Below are 22,113 nucleotides of genomic sequence, written 5' to 3'. Positions count from 1 at the left end.
CCTATCTGCTCTTCAGAAGTAACAAAAATGTTTCAAAATCAGAACTATAAAAGAAAGGTAGAGCAATTGCCATGGAAGCCACAAAACAAATAAACTAACAAAAAATAGCATGAAGCCAAATAAGGTGGTAGTCTCATGAATTAACATTAAGATGGTAATCAATAATATTCTTATTCAGCTTCCCTCTACCACTGGCCTATATACTCCAGCAGACTTCATAAACCAACTTAACAGGCTTGTGCTTTGAGACTCGTTCAGGAAATGCAGTGCTACTGAAGAGATACTGCCGATTTGACTCATTCTTTCCCTTTTCTCATTGCCCTTTTTCAAGAAGCAGCAGGTTTAAACTCTACCCAACTAAATAAGGAAGGGAAGGAGAATAATGACACTTCTTCCTGCCTAAGGTAACCCCTCGATTAAAGGAACACCAAAGTTCCAAATTGCTGTCCCAAATACTCACATTATCCTCTCCCTATACTACAATAAATAACAAATGCTGATTCAGCCCAGCCAAACAAATGAAGAATGCATGTAAGGCTACCCCAGTCCTAATGGAAAGAGACTGAAACCCAGCTGGATCCAGTCCCCAAAAGCTATTTAGGAAGAGTCTAAAGCCCATGAAAGTAAGTTCCTTGGTGTCAGAAAAGACTGAGATAACTTTGAAGTCCAATCAAGGGCATGAATCCACTATCATAACAAAGGAGAAATATGAGCAATATGGGGGAATGTTAAAATCATCAAAAATGTTAAAAGGACCAAAAAAAAATATCAACTGAAAATCAAAAGCACAAGGAGATAAACAAGCAATACTAATCGTGAAATTATAAGAGAGGACACCAAAACCTCCAAAATTTTGCAAATAAACAAATATCTTCAAATAAATGTTGCATGACTAAGAAAATTGAACCTGATAAAACATGGAAACATATGAATTTACATAAGAGCAAACAAATGACAGAAAAATACTCTAGAATGGTTCAAGAGAAAATTTTAAAATTTGAGAGAAATTAGAAGGAATAAATATCAGCTTTTATGGTTTACACAGCAGAAATAATTAGAACAGAAAAGAAGTGAAGGAAAGAACAACTTATCAAAAATACAAATATAACGAAGAGAAGGATAATTCCAAAGAAAAGCAAGATGTAAAAACATAAAAATACATGACCTCTGTAATCAAAAGAAAGAAGATTTAAAGGATTCATAAAGACAATTTAAAAACCAAGATTTTTCCAGAAAAACACAAATTGAACAACAAAATAATACAGTAACACACACACACACACACACACACACACACACACACCCCTACCTTCCTAAACTTTCTTAATATAGAAAATAAGCTTCAAACAAATCTATAAATTGCTTCCATAAAAAAAAAATAACTTTAAACTCTGAAATTCAAAGTATTTAAATGAGTTGAATATTTTAATAATTTCAGTTGAATTAGTCCAGTGACACTCAATTCTTGCAAAATAAAAAGTGAAGCCCTTTGATCTAGCAGTGCCACTATTGGGTCTGAAACCCAAAGAGATCATAAAAGAAGGAAAAAGACGTTCATTGTAGCAATAATTTTTATTGCTACAAAGAATTGGAAAATAAGTGGATGTCCATTGATTGAAGAATGGCTGAAGAAATTATGGCATATTAATGTAATGGAAAATTATTGTTATATAGGAAATGATAAACAGGCTGATTTAAAAAAAAAGTCTGGAAAGGCTTGCATGAACTGATCCTGAATGAAATAAGCAGAACCCAGGAAAACATTGTACACAACAACAGCAAGATGGTAGGATGATCAACTATATAGACCTAATTAGTTCTTCACAGCAATTCCAACAAACTTTAGATGGAAAATATCCACATTCAGAGAGAGAGAATTATGGAGCTATGGTGAATGAATGCACATTAAAACATAATATTTTCATCTTTTGTTTTGTTTTGTTTTTCTTTCTTGTCGTTCAACCCTTTTCTTCTGATTTTTACCAATATGATTCATAGGTAAATATGTTAAAAATGAATATACATATATAACCTATATCAGCTTGCTTTCTAGTATGGGAGAGTAACAGAAGAAGGGAGGAAAAAAAATTGGAACTCAAAAATTTACAAAAATGAAAATTAAAAAATATCTACATGTATTTGGAAAAAGTAATATACTATTAAAATAATTTCTAAACAAAATATAAAAGGAAGAACATTCAAATAGTAAAAGAAAATTTTATATCCACGAAATGGCATAGAAGGGAGCAGGATTATATATTTTGAAAAGCAAATAAGTTCATGATGCAGTTCCAGATGGTATATACTACAAACCAAAATCAATGGGAAAAGATAAATATTCAATAAAAGAGGGGCATTTGAAGCATACTTACAAAAAAGAAAAACTAACATAAGCAGAATAATTAACTTGCAAACAATCAAACAAGGATACTAGAAAGGTAAATATATACAACTACCAAAGAAACAATGAAACAATTTACCCCTTCTGTACACACGATCTAAAAATTTAAGAACATACTATAAAAAAGAGAGTAGTAGTGATCAATGCTTTTGATTTCTCAGACACCATTCCAAAAATTGCCAGGAATCAACATCAAGATGAACAGTCTATAATTTGAAAATTCCAACTTTTGCCTCTTTTTGAATATTGGCAAACACTTTCCTATTTATTGTCTTGTAGGAAAGTTTTCTATTATCTATGATTTTTATAGGTTACAATTCGGGTTGTGAGAAGAGCCACATCATTTTTTCCCAGGTATCTAGAATCTTATTTTTCTTGGCCTTGTTATTTATTTATATGCACACAGGGCATTTCTGTACTTTTTTTTTACCCTATCAATATATGAGAAGTAATCTAAAATTAAACAGTAACCTTATTCTATCATTTCCAGTTTAAAAAACTATTCAAAGAAAATAAAGGCAAACTGTGTTCCATCTTCTCTTCATGTTTTTATCCTCATGCTAATCACTACCAAGCATCCCTCCTAGTCTTTCTTTGTTCTTTTCCCTTGACCTTAGTATGGTTTTAAACCTCTTTTTGTTGTCCTTAACATTTATTTGAAAGATTTATTTCATATTGAGATTTAGCCTTCCCCACATTCTTACATGAGACTTCTACAAGAGCCTTCCATCCTTTGTATTTGTCCTCTTAACTGAAACCTTTTAATGTCTTTGTATATTTTTTAGCTTGTTGATGTATTCCCTATGCAATAATATTAACCCATTTAGAGACTTCACAAGATTGTTCCTTACCTAATTCAGAATAGTATATAGACATAAAAATAGATATGGGAATTAGAGACATAGGTTTGAGACAGATAAAGAATTATCTAGATGGATGACCTTCACCAAATAACTCACACTCTCTAACCTCAGTTTCTTATTTTTTAAGGGAAAGAACTGAATTAAATAATAGTTAAAGTTTATATCTTCAAATGATGACATTTAATGATTAAATAATGTTGATAGTGATGCTATAAATTGTTCCTTCCCTTAGGAAATTTATAACCTAGCAGAATATGTACGTGTGTACATACATACATATATAATGTATATATGTGTGTATATATATGTATACATATATAATGTATATGTACATATATGTGTTGTGGGTATATGTATATGTATATAAACATATAATCATATATACATATACAAATGTATATATATGTATAATACAAGTCAGAATACAGGTTTTGGAAGTGAGATAGAGAGGATATCTGAACTTTCATTGTTTTAGAATGGAAAGATAATATCTGGTTAGAAAATATAAGAAGGATTTATGGAGGAAGGTTTCTTTTAGAACTTGAGTTGCAGTTTAAATAATGGGTAAATATATAAGAAATTAGAGATTCATGAGGAATACACTTCAGATAAGTGTGTCTATTTCAGAGGTCTAGACAGAGACTCACAGGCTATATTCATCTATTAGATCAAAGTAACCACGCTACCAATAAATGGTGGAGGTTGAAGCACTATTGCAATAGACTTTGAATGTCAGGCTGTGGACTTAATTTGGCAAGGATAGAAGAATAATATTTATTTATATCAATAAAGAGGTATCTTCTGAGATGGTGCTTTAGACAGAGTAATCTGGAAGCAATGTTTCGAATATCGTAGATAGAAGATAAGAAACTGGAGACATAGAGACAAATTAGGAGGCTTCAATATGCCAAAAATGAAAACAGAGTTATGAACTAGGACAGTAGCATGGAATAGCCATTTGGTAAATATTTATTTAATTGAATGGAAAAGAATGGATAGATATAAGGACATTTGAGAACTCGCATCTGTGTTTGACAACCATGGATGTAGAGATTAAGGAAAAGAAAGAATAAAAAATGATCCCAAGTTTTAAGCACAGAGAACAAAGAGACTAGTGGTGTTAATCAACAAAACTGAATATGTTATGAAGAAGCTGAGTCCAATTTTGAATATACTATATTTGAAGTTAGGAGGCTATTAGGCCACTTAGAGGGAAGAAGCAAGTACATATGTGACACTGGAGCTTGAGAAAAAAAAAAGTTAGAAATGAAGATTTGGGAGTAAGAATAAAGATCATACTTAAAGAAAAATGGTATAATGGAAAGAGTGTCCAATTTAGAGTCAGAGAACCTGAGAGAGTACTTGGGCAAGTGAAAGAGTTTTCAGGTCTCATCTTTTCCAGATCTCACTATTTCCAGGCCTTAATTCCTTTAATGAGTGAGTAAATGAGTGAGACAGAAAACTCTCAGTTCCTTTTCAACTCTACTAAAGTCTTATATAAAACCATGGGAGTGAAAGAGATCAGCAAAAAGAGAAAAGGGTCAAAGATAACCTCAGAGAAAAATGTTAAGAAAGTTGCAATCTATGAAGGTAAAAGAGCCAATTTTAGAATGAATAGATCACTAAGAGTCTGTTGGGGAGGGAGATCTAAAATACTTTATACAACTAGTTACTTATGCTCACTAGTCAGATTTCCTGCTTTGACAATAAATCTGCCCAGAATCCGTTTTTTTTTATTTGAATAATTTTTCACAAGAAGCCTCCATCTGTATAAGCATTAATCAGTGCCACAAACTGGAGCGGTGAATCTCCATATACAGATGCATTATGTAAAATAGACTAAACATTCTAATACAAAGGGCTTTATATATTAAGCTTCCCTTGACATGGGTTTGCTCTAAGTCTTATCTCTTGCCTAATGGCTTATGCTTAATTTATTGCCCCAAATTAAAGGGACAAATTGCTTTAAACTTAAAGCATTTAATCTCCCAGACCCCTCACCTTCCAAAAATTCTCTTTGGCATTATCTTCAAGAACATCATAAACTATAACAACTCACATTTATATAGGCTTAACAATTTTCAGAGTATTTTCATCATAACAATTTTGTGAGATAAGCAGTATACATATTATTATACCCATTTTAAAGAGGAAGAAATTGTGGCTCAGAAAGACTAAGTCATTTACCCAGAATGTATATGTATATATATATATATATATATATATATATATATATATATGTGTGTGTGTGTGTGTGTGTGTGTGTGTGTGTGTATTTCCATATATATATATATATATATATATATGGATATGACCATAAATAACTATTTGATATGATTTATCTAGATACCCTTCAATAGACAATACACAAAATTCATTTTAAATTTAATTTCAGTTTCAGTTTCTAAAAATAACAGAGATCATTCTCGGGAAATGAGTTTTACTTATAAATAGATAGCTATAGATAGCTATTTATCTAATTAGGGAAACCTAATTGTAACAATGGATAAAGCACGGGGCCAGGAGTCAAGAAGACTTAAGTTCAAATTCAACCTCAGATAATTAGTATATGTTTGACTTTGGGCAAGTCACTTAACCCTGTTGGCTATAGCTTCCTCATCTGTAAAATGAGCTGGAAAAGGAAATAGCAAATCATTTTGTATTATCTTTGCCAAGAAAATTGCATATGGAGCCATAAAGAGTCAGCCACTGCTAAAAGTCTGAGTAACAAATTAATCTATGTGATATAAGATGAGGGCTGGGGACAAAGAAGTGAGAAATGGAGCAACACTTTTTTGCATGAAATTCAGAATCGTATCATTTTATATGAATAAGGTTTAGATGACATAAGAAAGCAGCTATTGTGTGTTTGTGTGTGTTTGAGAAGCTACAGGTACCAATGTCTGATTTATTCATTCTCTGTGTGTGTGACTATGAGTCCTGCATCAAACAGAATTTGACAACTCATTTCTGCATGCCTATACCTGTTTATGCTGTATGAGAAAGGGAGCCCAGTGGGGCCTTGTGCTTCCAATATTATGTCTCAGTAAAATGATGACTTCCTGTCCATTGCTGATGCTGCATAGTCCACATAGCAAACCAGTAGGATTAGACCTTCTAGAGCTGGATGACAGTTTTCTTTCATTCACAGTGACATAGAAAAAGCAGACCATATTAACAAGAAATTGTAAAAGGAATTAAATAAAGTTTTTGTGTAACCAACTGATATGTGAGCATATATCTGCATTCATCAGTCTAATCAGGAAAATCAACTTGATGCTGTTCAGAGAGCAAAGAATAAGGAACAGATCTAAAAGAAAAGAGGGACCCAATTCCTTTTCAGAAATGACTATTCCCTCATTTATTGAGACTACAGCTCTATGATATCTTTCTGTGCTGGGTCCATCCTAATTCTTTATAAACTCAAAGAATTAAGAACTGGATGGAAATTAGGAGTTACTTAAATCCTTCACTTTAGAGATAAGAAACTGAGATTGAGAAAAAGTGACTTCACCTAGATCACAAAGCTAATTATTGATAATGAAGACTAAAATCCAAAATGTCCTAAGATGAAATACTTCTTCCCTTATACCAAAATATCTGTTTTTTCATACCTCTCATGCATTTATCATATATCATTTGTTATTATACATATCCATATTTGTTATACTACTCTACTGCTCAAGGGCAAGGAAATTCACTATATATAATAATAACATCTCTCCCAGGGCTGGCCATAGTGCTCTACACTGAGTCAATATTTAATTTTTTTTTAATTTAATTACTATATTTGAAAAATCCTTCTTGACATCTCTGCTTTTTTTTTCTGACATTGTTTTCTGAAATTGTCCCAGATATACTGTCTTCCCTCAACTTGTATTATACTGCCCTTTTTTTATTTTCTTACTTTCCTCTTTTCTTTCTTTTTAATTTTTTTTAATTAAACAGACATTTCCATACAGCACAAAAAAGATGATTGCACATGAAACTGCAAATCATCATCTGACATTTCCTCTTTCCTTTCAGGCCCTTCTTTTTCAGTATCCATTGCTAGATCATTGTGCATTACATTCACTCATTCGATGTTAGGGACCCTCTCCTCCCCTCTCTATATGTCCTCTCTTAGGCACATAGTAGATTAGACTAATATCATTCCTTAGTAAATATTTTCTAAAGTTATATACCCAGTTTATTCTCTTTTCTGGGGTCTAGCCCAACATTTCCAAAAACCTCTTAAATATCTCTATTGGATATATTTTAGAATTTGAATTCATCATATCAAAAACAAACCTCATTTTCCCCACTAAACTCAATGCTTCTTCAAACTTCTCTATTACTTTTGATAATATCATCCCCCTTCTATTTAATATGTCTCATAACCCCATATTCACAATTTACTTTTCTCTCTTCCTCAGGTGCCACAACCAATTAGTTGGTAATTGCTGTTGATTCTATTTTCAGAATATTTCTTGCATCCAGATCCATATTGTCCTATCATGGGATTCTCAACCTATTTCATATGCTTATCTCCTTTCATTTAGACCATTGGTATTATACTCAAATAAAAAACAGCCACTAAACCATACATAAGAATACCTGTGACCAACATATTGCCTTAGAAAACTACATATTAACATTGTCTATGTTATATTCTATTTATATTTGTTTTGTTAAATTTTTTCAATTACCTTTTAATGTGGTTGAGCCACATTGCTGTTTCAGGCCTCAAACCAAAAGTTTGACACTTCTGATTTAAACTATTGCAATAACCTCTTAATTAGTCTGCCTGTTTCCAGACCTCACTTTCCATGACAGCTGTCTCCAGACAGCTGCCAAAATAATCTTCCTAAAACACTGCTCTGACCTTGTCAGTCCCCTGTGCAATAATTTTTAGTGGTTTCCTATTTCTCTAGAGCCAAGCATAATATATAGACTCTTCAGGCTTTGTTTTTAAAGCTCTTCACAATCTGGCTACAGTCAACCTTTCTGGGCATTTTACACTTCTCTCTCTATGATCTTGCTCTAGTGGTTGACTTACTAGTAGCTGGTCACTGCCCTTGGCCCTTCACGTCTTGCCTTTGTGCCTTTGTTTAGCTGTCTCTTAAGATCAGAATACATTTATGCCTCATACCACCTTGTAGAATCCTAGACTTACCTCAAATTGTATTTCAGGGATCACCTTCTTCATGATATCTTCCTTAATCCTGCTAGTTTTTAGTTGTTTCTCTTTCCTGAAATTACTCTATATTTACCATCAGTACTTATTTTAAAGACAAAATAGATCCCTACTATTTGCCCCAATAGAGTATATATGCTCCTAAAGATAAAGTCTATAATTTCATTTTTCTTTTATACACCCAGCACCTAACATAGTGTCTTATAAATAAAAAAAATCTTTAATATTTGTTAAATGTAAAAAGAGCATTGGATTTGATATCATTAGATCTACATTTAAATCTCATCATAGGCAGTTAATAAATGCCTGTTGAATTGAATTCAATAGTTTTTTTTTTTTAACTATTGAATTAGATTTCATCAGTATAATCATTTCCTAGGAATGACTCTGTGCCTTGAGACATAAAATTGACTGAATTTAAAACCAGTTTTACCTTTATGTGACCATATGGAGTAAAAGGTACTCATTTTTTAAAAAATGCAATTCCTTGAGTTGTTTATACTTGTATCTGTTTCTTTGAATCCTTTCCATTCTTTAAGCCCCAGGATTAGGATTTACTCACTCCAGTGTCCAAGGTCCAGACTTCACTCTATGGCTGCTTCCTTGTGATATTATCATAGCAGGGAGAATGTGAAGGAAAAGAAAGTAGGCTATAGGAATTGATCAGGGTTGGAAAATAGTAATACGACTAAAATTGAAGTTATTGATGAAGCAAGAGCTTTCAAGCAACGAATATTTGGTGACCCAAAGATTTGCCTTTTTCCACCTCTCTTGTGTATTTGAATTCTAAAGTTAATAATTGGCAATAAACAGTTTGAAAAGTACTTTGCCTATGTTCCTCCATTTACTGCTCTGTCAGTTAGACATTCACATATACCTCCATTTTGCAGATGAGAAGAGGGAGCCTCAAAAAGGTTATAACTTGCCTACAGTCACACAGCTAATAAGTATGGAAGGGAGGATCTGAATCCACATATTCCTGACTTTATCCTTTAGCCTACCTTAAAGCATCATTATCTCCTCAATATCATTACCTTGCTAATTCAATGAAGCTAGCCAGCAATTTTCAGAAAGTTCCCTCCAAAGCAAAATTGGAGAGCTTTCATTTGCTTGTTAAGAGTTCAAAATGAAACTTAAAAGAAGAAGAACAATAAGAAGACAACTCCACAGGATGTCTAACAACATTGCTTAGGAATAAATAAATTTGGTGTGCCAGGAAACACTTTTTGATTATCAACTGGATTGTTTTATTTTTCTTTTTCTCAGCTTCATCCCAATAAAATACTCTGCTTTCTTTCTCTTCTAACATCCTAGAAAGTTGTTCTCCTGACTTAGCATCTCCACATCCTTCAACTACTTGGCAAGCTACAGGATTTGACTGATACTTTCCTACCCACCACCCAAGTGCTAACTCCCTTCTTCAATAAATTTGTGTCTATTGTTCTTTGAGATGAAATCAATGAAAATTCCAAAGGCTGTGAGGTTCAGGTGGCAAGAGGATTTTTAATGAGTTCCTTCTGCCCCTCCCTCCACCTTCACACAAAGAATTTTTCTTCTCTTTTTCTTATCACTGCTGCATTCCAAAGTACCATATACCTTAATTAAATTATTGCAGTTCTTTTGTGGATTATGAATAAATCTTCATTTGTTTTCTTTATTAGCATTCGATCTGCTTTTGTTAATTGTGTAAATGTTCCCTGTAGGCAGAAAAGCAATATAGCACAAATGAAGCAGGGCTTTTTGTTAAGGATAGTCAATTTGATTAACATCACTGTCAATATGATGAATGCAAACACTTTGGAACAGAGTTGCCCAGTAACTTGGAATTGACAATATAATGTGTGTGTCATTAGGACAAGAACAATAAATTCGACATGGTATTATAGCACTGATCTGAGATTCCCCTCAGTTTAGGGTAAAATAATGATCTTAGAGACTTAAGTGGCATCTTTCATTCCTAGATTCTGATGCCTACAAATAGTCCTCATTGTTAGGATGTTTAAATGATGCAGAAACAGTGGCCTGCATCAGAATGAAGAACTAAAACAGCATGGCCCAAAGCTAGAAACCCATAGTACTGTGTAAGAAATGGATTGACTAAATCATGGTAGATATATAGGGATAATAAGGATGGATTTATAGCAAAAGTAAGCAAATGTCATGGGTACAATTTATAAAGTAAACAAAGGAATCAGGGGCCCCATTAGCTTCAAGTATAGACCACTATATGATGAAAACTCTGTCCAACATAGTAAACCCGAGGAATATCCATCAGGGAATAACAATAAACCATAATCCTGCATGAGAACTGTTTTAGTCCATATTCTCCTGAAGCTTACAATCTAGTTTCAATATGTCAATGTGCAGGTTAAAATGAGACACAGGATTCTCAGAGGTAGTATAATGTGGTGACAAAAGCACCGGTGTCATAAGACTCATCTGCATTCAAGACTTTTCTCTGACATTTACTGGTGATCTGAACCCTTACAAATCAGCTCACCCCTCTAATCTGTAGTTTCTTTGTGTATAAAGTATGGATAATAGAATAGAATGCTAGAATTGAAAAGAAGCTTAGTGGTAATTTAGTTCAACCTTTTATATAATGCAATAATATTTTCTACAGCACTCCTGACATGTGATCATCTAGTCTCTACTTGAATATTAGCTTCTGTTAATGATAGGGGAAGAGGGGAGAAGGTTACCAACTCACACTACAAACCACTTCATTATTCTACTAGTTGTTAGACAATGTAACTTTTGCTCATTGTGTGTGCATTATTTAATCTTACAGGATTGTCATGTGAAAAGTAGATTAGAGAGGTATGAGTTACTGGTGTTATAAAAGGTGAGTTATTTGTATTATTATTTCTTTGGATGAGGGGAAAAGGAGAACATGAGTCCCAGTGGATTGTTTAGGATAACTATTAAAACAGCTTCAGAGGGACATTGGTAAATTGGATCATATTCAGAAGAGGACAAATAGGTAAACAACCATGAGTTCATGAGACTTGAGGACTGTTTGAAGTAACTTGAATTGTTTGCAATGGAGAAGGAAATATTTGAAGGGGACATGATATTTATCTTCAAGTACTAAAAAGGTTGTCATGTGGAAGAGAAATAAGGGGGAGGGAACTAATAGCAATGTTTGAAGATATTAAAAAAAAAATTGGGGCTTACTTGAAGGGAAAAATACATGCAATCAAAATTAGTGAAAATTGGAATGGCTTCCCAAGAGAAAAAATAGAGATTGGATATTGGACAATTATCCAGTTTATCAAGATCCTTCATGAAATGTGGTATCCAAAACTGAACATGATACTAAAGCTGTGGCTGACTAGGATTTGAAAACTTACTTAATACAACCCAAAATTTCATCATAATCAGCTGCTAAAGCTGCTACAGTTCTGAACCTTCATAAGGAAGATATGAGTTCATATCCAGCTTCTGATACTTACAGTTTAATTCTGAGCAAATTACTTAACCCTTGCTTAAATCGGTTTCCTCAACCACAAATGACAAATGATAATAAAACTTCTCAGGTTTCCTGTGAGGATCAAATAAGATAATATTTTAAAAATAAATTGCAAACCTTAAAATGTTATATAAATTTTAGTTTTTATTATTAGTATTCATGACTACCATATCACATCATTGACATCTATTCATAGAATGCTAAAACAGCTAGATCTTTTACTGACAAATTACTAACTAGTCAGATTCTGACCTTTGTAATTGCAAAATTTGTTTTTGAGCCTGAATATATTACATTTATCCCTAATAAATTTTATTTTATTTAATTCAGACCAGTATTATAATATAGCAAACTTTTTGAATTCTTTTTTTTTATTTTTAAAATTTATTTTTATTTTCAGTTTCAAATTATCTCCCTTCCACTTCTTCATTCATTGAAAAAGCAATGCTTATTACACATATGAAGGCAAGCAAAACTTTTTTTTTATCCTATGTTAGACATCTCTTCTAGTTTTGCTTCACCCACAAACTTGTTAAGCCTAACTACAATGTCTTTATTCAAGTTAATAATAATAATAATATTAAATAATACGAGGACAAGCATAGATCCCTGGAACAAATCTACTTCCAAGGTAAAAATTAATTATTATGGAATTTTCTTCAATCCATTGTTTAAGTCAGTTCCAAATGCAGCTAACTGTATTCTTGCATAGCCCCAATTTTCAATCTTTCCCTTAAAAATAGAATGTGATATTTTGTCAAGTTCTTTGTCAGTGTAAAGGAGGTACAATTGGAGGAAATCCATGATCAGTTTGATAAGTCTCTCTCATAAGCTTGATCAGGGTTTTTAAATCTTTCAAAATTATTTTTCTTTAAAATGTTGTCTTAATATAAATTTTTCTTGTGGTTATATTTGATTAATTTTGCATCATTCAAACATACTATATAGGAGTACCTTTTACCAATGTTACAGTACTATAATATTTTCCTATATTTATATATATATCACAATTTACTTGTCCATTCCCCCGTTGTGGAAAGATAATTTAAGATATTTCTTTAGATTCAAATTATTAACATCTTTCTCTCAACCCTCTTCCACAACCAGTATAAGAAAATCATGACCTTCAAGAAAAATATGTAAAGAATGAGAGGGTAATTGCAAGGTTCTCAATCCCTACTTACCTTCCACTACCTTTATTTCCTTCTCTAAAAAAAAAAGGATTTCCTCAGCAAGTATCATATGTAATAGGGACACACTAGAAGCATTCCTAATAAGGTAGGGGTGAAATAAAGTTGCTCACTATCACAAATATTATTCAATATTGTGCTAAAAATGTTAGTATTAGCAATAAGAGAAGAAAAAAGAGATTAAAGGAGTTAGAACAGGGAATGAAGAAACCAAATTATCACTTTTTTCAGATGATATGATGGTATACTTAGAGAATCCTAGAGCATCAACTAAAAATTACTAGAAACAATTCACAACTTTAGCAAAGTTGTAGGATGTTAAATTCCTAGTGTTAACTCAACTTGAAACAAGGTGATAACTCAAGGGAGATGTTAGAATCCTAGTGTTAACTCAATGGAATTAATACAATGTTTATTAGTTCACATCTTAGAGCGAATCCTTACAAAGTGATAAATCAGTTGCCTAATTTAGCATAGTACTTAGCAAATTCTCTAGCTCACTAATGTATTTAAGTACTCACTGGAGTTCACACTTTTGGGAGATTCACAAGTCAGTATTCAGTATGAGATTCACAAGTCAGAAACACATAATCCCACTCTCTTGGAGGAGGAGTCAACCTTTGAGACAGCATAAAAACAGCTGAGCTCAGTCAGCAGAGTTCAATTGAAAAGATTGAGAGGGGAGCATGGGTCAGTTCAGCAGAAGCCCTCTCTCAGAGGCAAGAAAGATTCATTCCATCTTCCACCTTTGTGCTGGCTAGAGGCTGAAGGGAGCAGAGGCAAAGCACTAGTGTCAAGAGCTCTTGGAACCAAGGAGAGAGAAGGGCTCCAGAAAACTAGCCGAGCCCCAAGTGAAGGAGATAAGATTTTGAAAGAAACAATAAAAGACTGTACTTTAATCCCTGGCTGCATTTTGGGTAATTATTGATCTGAACTGATACTAGGGCTACCTCTCCAAGAAACCTGCTCCCAGAGAGAACCATTATATTATTTTAAAGAAGAACACCACAGTAGGATACAAAATAAATGCACATAAATCATCAGCATTTCCAGCAGCAAGAGATACAAAAAGAAATTCCATTTAAAATAATAGTAGATAATATAAAATATTTTAGAGTCTATCTGCCATGAAAAAATCAGGAACTTTATGAACACAACTACAAAACACTTTCCCTGCAACATCAGATGTAACAATTAGAAAAATATCAAGTGCTCATTAGTTCCCCAAGCTAATACAATAAAATAAAATATATAATAATATAATAAAAGCTATCTATATTAATTTATTCGGTGGCATACCAATGAAACTGCCAAGATATTATTTTACAGAGCTAGAAATAATAAGAAAGTTCATCTGTAAGAACCAAAGGTCAAGAATTTCAAGGGAATTAATGAAAAAATTAACTTCAAATGAATGTGGCCTAGCTGTACCAGACCTAAAACTATATTATATAACAGCAGTCATAAAAACTATTTGGTACTGACTAAGAACTAAGTAGTTGATCAGTGGAATAGGTTAGGCTCATATGAGTATTATAGTCAATGACTATAGTAATCTAATGTTTGATATACCCAAAAGACCCCAGCTTTCTGACATAAAAACTCAATATTTTACAAAAATTTCTGAGAAAATAGGAAATTTAGTATGGCAGAAAACTGACCAACACCTAACATTCTATAATAAGATAAAGTCAAAATGGGTTAATGATTCAGATATCAAGAATGATACTATAAGCAAATTAGAAGAATAAAGACTACTCTACCTCTCAGATGTGTGGAGAAAAGAAAGAATTTCTGGCCAAAGAAGAGCTGGTGTACATTATGAAATGCAAAATGGATAATTTTTATTATATTAAGTTACAAAGTTTTTGCACAAACAAAACATTGCAGATGATATTAAAAGGGAAGCAGAAAATGGGAATTTTTTTTAAAAGCAAAAGTTCTGATAAAAGCCTTGTTTTAAAATTATATAGAGAATTGATTCAAATTTGTAAGAATATAAGCCATTCTTCAATGGGTAAAGGATACGAACAGACAATTTTCAGATGAAGAAATTAAAGCCATTCCTAGTCATTTGAAAAAAATGCTCTAAATCACTACTGATCAGAGGAATATAAATTAAGGCAACTCTGATGTACCATTACAAATCTCTCAGATTGACTAAGGGGACAGGAAAAAATAATGATAAATATTGAATGGGATGTGGGAAAATTGGGACACTAATACACTGTTGGTGGAGTTGTGAACTGATCTAATCATTCTGCAGAGCAATTTGGAACTATTTCCAAAGGCTATCTAACTGTGCTTATCTGGGAACTTCCTGAAGCAGAGCCAAGATGGTAAAGACAACACAGGTTTCTCCCTGGCTTTCTCTACAAACCTCATACTAATTAAGAAATCCAGCCTCTGAATCATCTCTGGACCCACAGAACCTACAAATATTGGGAATGCAACAGATTATTAGCAGAAGGTAATTTTGAATGTTGCCAGAAAAGATGTTTCAATTGGAAATGGGAGGGAGGCAGCTAGAGCAAGCAGCTAAGTCAAATGTCAGCACAGACAGTGCAGAGTCCTGGGGTGGTGCAGTCTCCCTGGGCAATGCAGACTTGTGTTGGAGAATCTATAGTGAGGAAACAGATGAAAAAAAGGTATATATCAATTGGAAATGGGAGGGACGCAGCCAAGCACAAGCACTGAGTATAAATGCCAGCACAGACAACACAGTCCCAGGGTGATGCATACTCCAAGGGCAGTGCACACTCTGGGTACATCAGAGACTCTAAGCAGTGTTTGCCATTCTGCCCTGGTTGCAAGCCAATAGATCAGCAGATAAATTACAAAATATTCAACACAAACACAAAAGATACTGAACCCCAAATCGCTAGAATCTCCCTGGACCTGGCCACACCCACCCAGCATCAGGAGTAAATCAGCATTGACCCAGTGCAACTAAGACCACTTGGAAAATATCCCCTGCCCTAAAGGTAGACCTTAACTATAAAAAAAAAGTAAAGAGGACTCTAATGATAGACAGCTTTTATGGTGAAAACAACAGATTTCAAACCCTGAGGAGACTAAAGGCAGACTGTCTCCAGATGAAACCCCAAAAAGTGATATCATCTGGTCCTCATCGCACAGGGGTCTCCTAGAAGAAATTGAAAAGGATCTTAAAAGTGAGCTAGAAGAAAAATGGGGAAAGGAAATGGAAAATTTGCAAGAGGGTTTGAAAAAGGCAACACAGAAAATATCTGCAGAAAATTCACTACAAAATAGCTTAGGGAAATGGAAAAAAAGTATATAAATCATGTAACTCCCAGGAAAATAGAATTTGTGAAATGGAAAAAGAAAATAACTCCTGAAAAAACAGAATTTGTGAAATGTAAAAAGAAAATTACTCCTTAAAAAACAGAATTTGTGAAATGGTGAAAAATTCCATAGAACAAAACAATCCATTTAAAAATTCAATTGGACAAATACAAAAAGTTTTTTTTAAAGTAAAGGAAGAAAATAACTCACTAAAATTCAGAATTGAATAAATGGAAATGAATGACTCAATGAGACAACAATAATCAGTCAACAAAACAAAAAAAAAATAGAAAATATGTAAAATACCTAATTGGGAAAACAACCAACCTGGAAAATAGATATAGGAGAGACGATCTAAGGTTTATTGGACTCTCTGAAATACATAATGAAAAAAGAGCCTAGACATGATCTTTCAAGAAATTATCAAAGAAAACTGCCTGAACATCATAGAATCAGAAAGTAAAATGATCATTGAAAGAATTCACTGAATGCCTCCTTAAAGAGATCCCAAAATTAAAACCCAAGAAATATTGTGGCTAAATTTAAGAACTATCAGACCAAGGAAAAAAATATTAAAAATATCCAGAAACAAACAATACAAATACCAAGGAGCTACAGTAAGGATTACCCAGGATTTAGAAGTTTCCAGCTTAAAGGATCAAAGGATCTGGAATCTAAAATTCAGAAAGGCAAAGGAACTTGGAATGCAGCCAAGAATAAATTACCCTGCTAAACTGAGCATTTTCTTTCAGGAAAAAAAAAAAGATGGACATTCAATGAAACTGGTGAATTTCATTTATTTTTGATGAAAAAAAAAGCAAAACAAAAAATTTGACCTGCAAACATAGAACTCAAGAGAAGCATAAAAAGGTAAAAAGGAAAAAAAAAAGCTCTTGAGAACTGTATTTCTGATATGGGTATAAATTGAGAGTACATGTATAATCTGATTTTACTGTTATAATATAAAAAAGAAACTGGAGATGGAAAAGGGATTGGAATAGAAAAAAGGGGAAAAGTGGAGGTAAAATGAGAGAAATTACACCTCATGAAGAGACAAAGAAAACATTATAATTGAGGGAAAGGAAGGAGGGTGACAAATATTGTATGAATCTTATTCTCATCAGATTTGGCCCAAAGAAAGAATATTAGATATATTTGGTTTCACCAAGAAACATTTCTGATCTTATAGAAAAGTGGGAGGGGAAACAGGAAAAGGGAAGGTAAGGGGTAGGCTAAATAGAAGGGAAAAGAGAAATAGTAGGGGAAAGGTAAAATATAGGAGAAGGGTCTTTAGAGGGTGAGGAATGCTTGAGACAAGTAGTGCTTACTCATAAGTAAAATACTGGGGAGGAGGGAAAGGAGAAAAGGTAAAAGAAACATATAATTTGGGGTTAATAAGATGGCAGGAAATAAAGAATTAGTAGTTTTAACTATAAATGTAAATGGGGTGAACTCACCATAAAACATAAGCGCATAGCAGACTGGATTAAAAGCCAGAATCCTACAATATGTTGTTAATAAGAGACACATTTAAAGCAGAGTGATACATACAGAGTAAAGATAAAAGGCTGGGGCAGAATCTATTATGCTTCAGGGGAAGGAAAAAAAAGCAGGGGTAGCCATCCTTATCTCAGATCAAAGAAAAGCAAAAATTGATCTAATTAAAAGAGATAGGGAAGGAAACTATATCTTGCTAAAGGATACCATTGATAATGAGGCAATATAAATATTAAATCTAGATGCACCAAATGGTGTAGCATCTAAATTACTAAATGAGAAGTTAAGAAAGGTGCAAGAAGAAATAGACAGCAAAACTATAATAATGGGAGATCTCAACCTTGCTCTCTCAGAACTAGATAAATCAAATCACAAAATAAATAAGAAAGGAGTTAAAGAGGTAAATAGGATACTAGAAAAAATTGTTATGATAAATCATAACAATTTTATGATAGATCTTTGGAGAAAATTGAATGAAGACAGAAAGGATTGCACTTTCTTCTCAGCAGTTCCTGAAACCTATACAAAAATTGACCATGTATTAGGACATAAAGACCTCAAAATCAAATTCAGAAAGACAGAAATTGTAAATGCATTTTTTTCAGATCATGTTGCAATAAAAATAACATTCATTAAAAGGGCAGGGTAAACAATTTTCAAAAAGAAAGTGGAAACTAAATAATTTCATCCTAAAGAATGAATGGGTGAAACAGCAAATCATAGACACAATTAATAATTTCATCCAAGAGAAAGACAATAATGAGACAAGATAATAAAATTTGTAGGATGCAGCCAAAGTGGTAATAAGGGGAAATTTTATATCTCTAGATGCTTACTTGCAGGAAATAGAGAAAGAGAAGATCAATAATTTGGGCTTGCAACTAAAAAAGCTAGAAAAAGAACACATTAAAAATTCCCAATCAACTACCAAACTTTAAATTCTAAAAATAAAAGGAGAAATCAATAAAATTTAAACTAAAAAAAATTTATTGAATTAATAAATAAAACTAAGAGTTGGTTTTATGAAAAAAAACAACAAAATAGATAAATGTTAGTTAATTTGATTAGAAAAAGGAAAGAAGAAAATCAAATTGTTAGTCTCAAAAATGAAAAGGGAGAACTATCCACTAATGATGAGGAAACTAGAGCAATTTTCAGGGGTTACTTTGCCCAGATTTGTGCCAATAAATTTGACAGCCTAAGTGAAATGGAAGAATACCTACAAAAATATAAATTGCCCAGATTAACAGAAGACAAAATAAATTACTTAATTTATCCCATTTTAGAAAAAGAAATAGAACAAGCTATTAATCCACTCCCTAAGAAAATATCCCCAGGACCAGATGGATTTACATGTAAATTCTACCAAACATTTGAAGAACAATTAATTCCAATACTTTGTAAACTATTTGAAAAAATAAGTAATGAAGGACTCCTACCAAATTACTTTTATGACACAGACATAATACAGATACCTAAACCAGGTAGGTTGAAAACAGCAAGAAAATTATAGACCAATCTCCCTAATGAACATTGATGCAAAAATCTTAAATGAAATATTAGCAAAGAAATTACAGAAAAGAATCCCCAGGATAATAAACCACTACCAAGTACAATTTATACCTGTGCTGGTTCAATATTAGAAGCACTGTTAGCATAATTGAGTTTATCAATAAACAAATTAAAAAAAAAAAACAGATGATTACCTCAATAGATGCATCAAAAACATTTGATAAAATCCAACTCCCACTCCTATTAAAAACACTAGAGAGTATAGGAATGAATGGACTTTTCCTTAAAATATTCAGTAGCATCTATTTCAAATCATCAGCAAGCATCATATGTAATGGGGATAAACTAGAACCATTCCCAATAAGATCAAGAGTGAAACAAGGTTGCCTATTATCACCATTGCTATTCAATATTGTTTTAGAAATGCTAGCCCTGGCAATAAAAGAAGAAAAAGAGATTAAAGAATTAGAGTAGGTAATGAGAACATCAAATTATCACTCTTTGCAGATGATATAATGGTATACTTAGAGAACCCCAGAGAATCAACTAAAAAGCTATTAGAAACAAGCTTTTAGACAAACCGAAGGGACAAATTTTGAGAAGCAGAGCAAATGTGGCACCAACCTTACTACCAGTGCACCTTAAAAACATGAATCTAATTTTATAAAGGTCAAATCTGATGACACGGAGGCAATAGAAGTGAAAATTCAGGCTGGAAGCTACAGGATAGATGCTGGTTTCAGATCAACCAAAAGAAATTGCTCCTCTACCACCCATAAACTGAGAGTCAAAAGAATAACAATATTTTGATAGGCTTGTGTCACATTGTTGTTTTCATTTTCTATTATGTATCTTTTCTCTGTTTGGCTATTTTTTTTAATCTAAGTTGATTGATAAGTATCCTATCTCATGTATCTAAATGAAATCCTTTTGCTCCTTTATCCTCCTCATCAGAATTGTTTCTTTTTTCTATTTTCAAAATTCAATTCTTGGGAGCATCACACTTCTCCCAGGCAAACTTCCTCTGTAAAAAATGAATCCATTGAATCCAATTTACCCTTCTTCTGATCCACTTGAAATCTGCTTTGCCCAAATCTAGGATTAATGCCAGACTATTACTGATTTCTCTCCTTCCCTGTCACAAATTCTAAAGTATAATTGCCATTCCCTTGTCCACAAAATTTCCATTATTTCCAAGCAAATATGACTTTCTTTTGTTCATTAGAATGATAGAATTTTCATTAAGAAATACATATATATATATATATATATATATACACATATACATTCACATTTATACATATTCATATTAGATCCTTTGTACACACACACATACATATATTTATGGATATATATTAACACCTATGCACAAATACATATATGGGGGTTACATTTGTCTCCACATATACATATATGCACTACATCTATTAAACACTATGTTTTTGCTAGGGATAAAAGGTACTACCAAAGTTCTAGACAATCGACACTTATTGCAACTTTACTAGATCTGCCTGGATTATGATCTCTTTCTGAAATCCTTAATTCTTTCTTCTGTTTATTTGCTTTGTAAATAACACACACACACACACACACACACACACACACACATCCATTCTATCTCCTTCTCTGTTATCTTTACCCAAATACTCTCCATTGTGCATTCCCTGTCTAGTTCCTAGGTTTTCTGAAGATGTGTATTACCTTAATATACAAATTTTCCCTTTGTCCCTCTTTAAACTTTTATTTCTCATTTTCATTTAGAGTAAGTTATATCTTTCCAGAGTCATATTCTCCTTGTGGTTCTTTTTTTCACTGATTTTCAGTGATAATTGTGAAGTCAATTTTGATTCCTCCCATTAGAATTTCTTGTTCATCCTGCTTGCAAATCAAATTGTGTTCATTTTGAGACATCTAAAACCACTGATTTTTGTCTGACTCCTTTCATGGATTTGTTTCCTATGGACTTAATGTTTTATCTTCAATTCTTTATGTGGTATATTTTTAGGCTAGATATCCATAACCATTTTTTTTCCTTCCTTTTGCCTTCTGAATTCACCCTTTTGGTTCAATTTTCAAAACTCTTGGAAAATATGTTTCTCCTAGTTCTTGTTAGGAGCAAATGGTAGATGAAGGACTCTCATCTACATCTTCTGATTACAAATCCATTGTTCTTTGAAACTATCCCCATGCTACCATTCAGTCTCCTTTAGTTCTAACAGCATGTGGTTCTAAATCATACTAAGGTTAAGTAAAGACTCAAAGCTATTGAATATCTTGCTAACTATTCCATTATTGTTTCCAGATATTTATACTTCTTTAAATATTCTTTAAAATATATTTTTTAAAAGTACATAAATATTTGTGTATTTATATTCTTTTCAAAATATAGAAAATTGTATTATTCAATGTTTGTATAATTTTAATAATTCTATTTCTATTAAAATAAAAGCATGGAAAAGTTCTATGAAAAACCCAGGTATATGGGGAAAAAAAACTACAATCTAAGTACCATTAGGAACCTATTGGCAATGCATCATAATTTTATGACATGTGTCTACAAGGTGGGGAAAAAAAAAACTCCTCTACAGGGCTAGTAAAGAACAATCAAATCTATAAAGAAGTATCATATATTAGGCTACCTATATTACTTTCTTTTTAAATCATGTAGCGTAAAGTAGTGAAAAATTACTGGATTT

Source organism: Sarcophilus harrisii, chromosome 2, assembly GCF_902635505.1.
Source record: "Sarcophilus harrisii chromosome 2, mSarHar1.11, whole genome shotgun sequence".
NCBI classification, from domain to species: Eukaryota; Metazoa; Chordata; class Mammalia; order Dasyuromorphia; family Dasyuridae; genus Sarcophilus; species Sarcophilus harrisii.
The sequence above is the reverse complement of the archived record's forward strand: the minus strand, read 5'-3'. Positions refer to the sequence as shown.